The sequence below is a fragment of the Adiantum capillus-veneris genome, chromosome 23 (assembly GCF_014529385.1).
Source record: "Adiantum capillus-veneris isolate H3 chromosome 23, ASM1452938v2, whole genome shotgun sequence".
Classification (NCBI taxonomy): domain Eukaryota; kingdom Viridiplantae; phylum Streptophyta; class Polypodiopsida; order Polypodiales; family Pteridaceae; genus Adiantum; species Adiantum capillus-veneris.
Window position 1 is genome coordinate 2,322,721 of NC_140953.1, and position 7,629 is coordinate 2,330,349.

General features: G+C 39.7%; 1 pseudogene; it reads right to left on the reverse strand.

Moving 5' to 3' along the window:
- Positions 1–5,564: 5,564 nt before the first annotated feature.
- Positions 5,565–7,276, reverse strand: LOC147427330 (uncharacterized; annotated as a pseudogene).
- Between the last annotated feature and the right edge of the window lie 353 nt (positions 7,277–7,629).

Genomic DNA, 7,629 nt, shown 5'->3' on the forward strand with positions numbered 1-7,629 from the left:
AGAGTTTTTGAGAGAACTCAACAAAAACTGTATGAAGGAGTTAAACCATAGATACCATGAAGACTAGGGTTTGGAAAGAAGTGCAATCAAAGAAGACTCACTCTTTCTCTCTTGCACTCACACACACAAAGAAAGAACACAAAAGAGAATGTCAAAACAATATGAAGATGGAAACATCAAGGCTATGGTCATATCGTATCATGGGTAATATGAAAGGGTTAATAGATGAGTTAATGGCATTCAATTTTGGTTGACCGAATAGGCTACGAATTGTTCTTTGGAATTGTAGTTTTGTGCTTACCATAATATATATATTTTGTCTAGTGATTGGGATTAATTGTGTGTACAAATCCTCTTGGTTCATAGCAAGATAACTACGCTTACATCAAAAGAAAAATTATAGTCTATGAGAGGTAGTATGATGGGATCCGGTGATAGAAGTATTTCATTGAGCCTTTCAGGGCCAAAGAGAAACACTATACGTTGTTGAAAGTGTATTTTACGGCTAATCCATACGTTAATTCTAATAGATTGTACAGAGTGAAAGCGATAGAAATGATCATCATGTGGGTTATTCATCTAGGATAGTATGTGAGAAATGTAGATATGAGAGAAGTGAAGAGATGAGAATTTTCCCTCCCAAGCCCTATTCTTGCCCGTAGACAATAAGGATACTGCGGGGAGAGATGTACCTATAGCAAAGAGAACCTAAAATTTGTAGAGAGGATGAATTACTAAGAGTGAGAGAGATAGATTTGGTTAAGGAGATGAGATTAGATACATATATATATATATATATATATATGTCGGATTAGAGATGAAAAAGAAAACAATAAGAAATCAAGAAAACATCAATGTAGAATACATCTTACTTGACAAACCCTTCGGCACCATTATTGATGGAGAGAGAAGAAGAGGGGAGCACTCCACTTTGATTGATACGCCAAGTACAACACCTTCTTTGATTAGAGTTGATCTTCCAAGGATAGCGTACAAGAATGGCTAGTCTTCCTCTAGGAGAAAGTGTAGGCTTGGGCTTATGTTAATGGGGCTAAGTACAATTAGGCATTACTACTCACTCCCTCAAGAATTCCTCTCATCAATGGCTTGAATACTTGAGTTCTTTCCAAGGAAGAAGAGGTCCCCTTTTATAGGTGAAGGGAACCCCCAAGGGTTTACACAAGAAGAGAGGAGCCAGTGTGAACAGGAATTAGAAAAGTTGGAAATGAGTTGTCCCTGCATGATATGGGCAGACTAGGGTCCAGTATTTTGATCATATCTCCTCAACCGTAGCTCCAAATAAAAAAGTAAAAATATGGAAAAAAACTTCAGCTCATTAGCTACGATTTTTATTTTAAAATCGTTTTCCAATTCGGATTGGAACCTTGTGTAAACAAATCATCAAAATAAGGTCCATTTATGGCAGCAAAAGTCTTCATGTGGTCTCCTTAGCCTAGACTTTCATTTAATTCCAAAGGACACCTCATGCCATATGAAAGCATGACATTGCTCCGTGACAAAGTTTTGTAATCATGCTTGCAATAATGCATTAAAATAAGTGTATCTTTGAAGTCATGCCACCTAGTGTCCCACTAGGATTTGATTCTCTCCTAGTAGCTATTTAAAAAGAAATATAAGAAAAGTAAAAAAAATACATAGAATATATATATATTGGAGTTTACCCTATATATAGGATCTAGCTAGGGTGTGAGATGATAATGAAATAGTAGAAATAAAGAATCAATGCTTTTTGCCCCAAGTTAAAGAGGCGGAGCTATTGATGCTTTTTCCATAGTATTTTCTGATGGTAAAGTAAGGATAGGTTACCCTTGAGAAAAATAATAGGATGAGATAGAAGGCTTATTATTATACTTAAATATGCATATGTACACTATAGGAAATATAATTATGTATCTAAAAAAATACAAGATAGATCTTGTAGCATGCGTTCCCACTATGTACGTGTCACAGCACGACAACGCGTATAAAGACTACTGTGGCAGAATTACACCAAACTTGGCCCCTTAGTTGACTTTACAATACTGAACAAGCCTATGCTGTCAGTTCCCAAATCTGGTGTCTATCCTAGGAGATGAGGCTTTATACGCGTATAAAGACTTCTGACACAAATTTGACCCAATTTTGTTTTGGATGTTCCCTACACCCTAAGGAGCTCCTAGATACTCTCAGTTTCTATTTTCACCGCTTTTGGTGTCAGTTATGAACAATTCTCCAGGTTTGCGTTTTTTGCACTTTCTAGCTCATATGAATTTCAAAAGCAATCAAATTTTGGCTAGGTACTTCTTTTCTGCCTTAGAACACTAGGGAATATTCATTTGCTCCATTTGAGCCAGATCTATTCAGTAAGTCTATATACGTGTATAAAGACTTTAGCTGAGTTTGTGGTCAGAATTAGAACACAAGAATCTCCAAGTCTTTAATCACTGGGTTTCAAGCACTTTTACCAATTTTTATGCAAAATATGCTTAGAACCACAAGTTTTTCTCTTTTTCTCGTTTTTGACACTTTGTCTTTTGGCTTTTGGGTACTAAGGGTTGGTCAAAACCCTAGTCTCAAGAGGTACTTAAGGTAAAACCCTCTGTTTGAACACCCTGGTTCAGTCAGATTTTTCTAATTTGGTCTCCAGATGCCCCTTGAGACATTATACGTGTATAAAGTCTCTGTTCATAGAACTCTTGCAAATGCCGTCTTATATGCACAACAACAATCAGTCATGAAAAAAATGTCAACAAGAACCTGTTTATTGCATTTTTAGCCTCAAAAACAACTTTTCAGAGATCGTGAATGCAAACAAACATGTCAGCAAATAAGTAATCGTTGAATAGCTCTAGATCAAAATCAGATCCCTTACCTAAAGCTACTCCTACACATCATGTGGGGTTTTGCATTTATGAGTAGAAAAACGCTTCACTGCCACACACAGACTAGATAAGCCCTTTTCTCTCCGATACAACTATTCTAAACTAACTAACTGTCAATCACGAAATACCCAGGCGAGACACACACTCCCTCGAACCTCTCTTTGATCCTTAGTTCCTATCTAAGATACAACGAAATTTGGCGAACCAAATGGGATTTTACCTCGTAGGATTATTCAAAGGTCACCGACATAGGGCTCTCGTCCTAGACAACGGCGCCAATGTTGTCGTGCAGAAACACTGCTCGCAAACGCTAATACAATGAGAACCAAGCCAACAACAAGCTGTCAACCTAGGACGGAGTTGATCCGCAGGCGCATGGAAACAAATAGTTGATTGTCACTCAACTATTCGACCTTCTCTAGACAATCACTACCAAAGGAAATAATTCTAAAGCACTCTAATCATATTGAACTGCAATCTTTCCTACAACACTTCCGTTCACCGAAACATGGTCAAACATTGTCGATTCGTCACGAAAGTCAAGGATCCTACTCTACGCACCTAGAGGACACTTCCCTGAAGTTTCTAACCTAATCCACAACCCGTAAACATATGGTGCAGAAATCGCGTATAAAGACAGGCCGAAATTTACAGGTCGTTGAATCTGGAAATGTTTATTCCTAAAGTGTAGTTCTACTCGCCATGAACGCAATGACATAAAGAAATCACAAAACGGACACACGGATAGAGAGAAAACTCACTCGGAAGCTCACGGAAGAGCTCTTCGCGAAGAGACTGAAACCGCTCAAGCTTGGCGTCAAAGTGTAGCTCTTGCCGTTGCTAACACGATGGCGTAGTCACTTCCACAATGTAGTAGTCATAGCATGCAAGGGGAAGGGAAGAAGACCTCTCTCACTCTCACACACAGTACGCAGTCACCGTACGTTCAGATAAACCCCCAAAAATGATTAAAAAAAAGACCCTTAGGTTTACAAAAGATTGTCTTTTATACCTCAGCCTTGGAGGTGTCATCTCATCAAAATGAATTCTACTTCCTATCAGGGGTGTTGTTGAGTAGCGAATACAATGACATATGTTTCAAAAATTATCTGGAGCCTGAAGAATTAATTACATTTAAGCTCATCGTGTGAATAGTACAAGAAAAATGGGATTTCGGATGCGGTTGATTTGCAGGTCAACAAAGAGATCAGAGTTAGCAACACAAGAAAAACAAGTATGGGTGCGGAGGGATAGAAGTGATATGGCTGACAAACCACAATACAACAGAAGCAGACAGTTCAACCAAAAGACAAGGGAATAAAATAGATATGAATTCAAAGAAAATGCTCAGCAACAACTTAAATACGACTCGCATTTGAATCCTGAAATCGAAGGAACAGGAACTCCCTTCAGTACAAGCAACATCAGAAGGCAGAGACACACAACATACGAAACTGGTAAACCGGTTTATGTGGGTGCCAATCAACAACAAAACAATGACAATCGAGGAAGTAGCAATACACCTACTAAAACCGGCAAAGCAAAGCTACAAATGGAAAGCAAAAGAGACAAAGTCTATGGCCAATTCCGCCACGAAAATTCTCTGCAAGGAGACGACTACGGCCATATCAACAATAGCGGCAAACCAAGCGAATTTTACAAAAAAGACGATCAAACAAAGAGCGATAGAGTTACAACTGCTACTTGCAAAGAAAATCGGCTGACCAAATCAACAACAAAAGGGAAACCTCGATGGCGAATGCCAAGAAGCATATTGCTTATACCTTCCTCTTGCACAACATTAAATTCTCCATGCATTGACCAAATATGCATTATATAGGGCCACATTACACGGCCAAGCATTAGCACGAGTTTTCAACCCATGCACGACACATAATCCGAGGCAATACCTTGTCGTCCCCTGGGAGGACTCTGGCTAGGAGGGGGGGAGGCATTCTCAAATGCGGACCCAATGGCAAAAAGAGAAAAAAAGGGCATGTTTTTTGCACAGATTTCAGGGTTGTCATTTGATTGCAAAATTTTCTGGACTAACCCAAGTACATATGCCCTTATATAGCATGAATAGACAAGTATATGGGGCCAAACGCCAAATCAAGCCCGTAGGTGTGTGTATATAAGTAAAAATAGTCATTTTTTGGGCGAAATATTGAAAAAACGGAGAAATCCGGCCATAAAAATTGCATGTGAGTGTATATAGTGTTTTGCAGTGATGTTTTTGATTTATTATGATTTTTGGAGATTTTTTGGGGTTTAATTTGCTATTTTTCTTTTAATTTTACTAATTTTTGGCAGAAAAACTTCAAAAATACAAAAAGCAGGTGAAAAACGGTCGTAATGAAAAACAAAAAATATGGGGATGATGATGAGCGCGCGGCGGTGTGTGCAAGTGATAGAGCACGTGAAGATGTGCGCCTGAGGCTTGAAGCGGAGGGACTATGCTACAGAAGGGAAGCGCTAGTAGAACGAAGAGGGAGAGAGAGAGAGCTCACGTTTTTGGGGAAAACTCAATAAGTGAGTTTTGGGTTTTCCCACTTTTATTATAAGTGACCTTTAAAAAAATGTGTCAAGGTTCTGGACAAAGTATAAAAATGTACAAAAAGGGGTTATTTAGGCCTTTAACCCAACAACCTCCCACTTAAAGGCATAAATGACACCTTTAAGTTAACCAACTCCCACCAGCTATATGCAATGCTCATGTTGAGCCTTAACAAGACTCTTGGTGAGAACATCTGCAGGGTTATCCTGTGTGTGAATCTTAGTCAAGGTGACTAGACCATCCTCCAATACCTGTCGTATGAAGTGGTATCGCACATCAATGTGCTTTGTCCGTGCATGAAACATGGCATTCTTGGCCAAATAGATAGCACTTTGGCCATCACATCCCAAGACAGGAGTACTAGCAGGCATACCAAGCTCTTTGACAAGTCTGCCCAAACATATGGCCTCTTTAGAAGCCTCAGTGGCTGAATATAAGTAGTACTCAATGCCACAATTTTATGCAGTCGTGAACACCAAGAGACAACACCACCAGCAATAGCAAACACATAGCCACTAGTGGACTTCCTAGTATCCAAGTCACCTGCCATATCTGCATCACAATAGCCCTACAACTTCAGGTCACTTTTGCCATAGCATATACACCTAGATTGTGTACCTGACAAGTATCTCAAAATGCATTTCACAGCTTCCCAATGTGCTTTGTCGGGATTGGACATGTATCTACTAACAACTCCCATCGCATGGGCAATGTCAGGACAAGTGGCAACCATAGCATACATAAGAGAACCACAAGCTGATGCATAAGGGATTCCCTTCATAGCATTCATTGCCACGTCATCCTTTGGGCAATCGGCTTTGCTAAGTTTTGTGTGTGGAGGTAAAGGTACTCCAAGTGACTTAGCTTCAGCCATGTTAAACCTGTCAAGTACTTTAGCAATGTACTTTTCTTGAGATAAGAAGAGAAATTTCAGCTTTCTATCCCTCTTGATTCTCATGCCCAAGATGTGCTCAGCATCACCTAAATCCTTCATTGCAAAACTTGAATTCAGCTGACGTTTAAGAGCATCAATGGTAGACTTATGCTTCCCAGCAATCAACATATCATCTACATATAGCACAAGGATTATAGGACTTCCATCATTATCCTTCTTTGTATACAAACAATGGTCTGAATGGCTGCGTTTAAAGCCTTGAGACAGCATAAAAGTATCAAACTTTTTGAACCACTGACGTGATGTCTGCCTCAAACCATACAGTGCCCTTCTTAGTTTTCATACAAGTTCCTTTCTATCAGGAACTACAAAACCCTCAGGTTGCTTCATGTAGATATCTTCATCAATGTCACCATGAAGAAAAGTTGTTTTTACATCCATTTGATTCAATTCTAAGTCAAGCACTGCAGTGAGAGCAAAAAGGACACGCAATGTCGTAAGCTTTACAACAGGAGAAAAGATCTCTTGAAAGTCAATCCCCTCTTTCTGTGCATACCCTTTGGCAACTAACCTTGCTTTATACTTGGGCTTTCCATCAACACATTTGACCTTGTAAACCCATTTGTTAGGAAGAGCCTTTCTTCCTTTAGGCAATGGCACAAGATCCCAAGTATTGTTTGCATGCAAAGATTTGATTTCCTCTTGCATCGCAAGCTCCCACTTACTGCTCAACTCACATGATTTTGCCTCTTTATATGTAAGAGGCTCTCCCTCATCTGTCAACATAACATGATGAAAAGAGGGGTCAAAGCACTGTATCAACCTTCTGACACGAGTAGACCTGCATACCCAACGATCTACATTCTCAGGAAGCACAGGTTCTACATCAGGAGGCAACTCGTTTTCAGCATGCTCATGCTGCTGAAAATCATTTTCAGCCATGACAGGGAGCTGTCCATCCTCATTTGGAGCATCTAAATCATGTCCTACCTCTTCTGGCTCAAGGTTAACCGGCTGATTATCAATTTCAGCTTGCGGTAATGCATCCTGAGGCTCTTTTTCAACATCAATAGGTGGCAAGAGAGGCTGAAATTTGACCGATTTCTTGTCAATTTCAGAAGATGTAGCATTTTTCAGCAATTTAGCCTCATTGAACACTACATCTCGTCTGTGTACTACCCTCTTAAACTGAGGTAACCATATCTTGTAGCCCATTTCACCCTCTTCTCCATAACCTAGGAAGAGTCCTTGGATGGACATGGCATCTAGCTTTGTCCTCAAGTCATTACGAACAT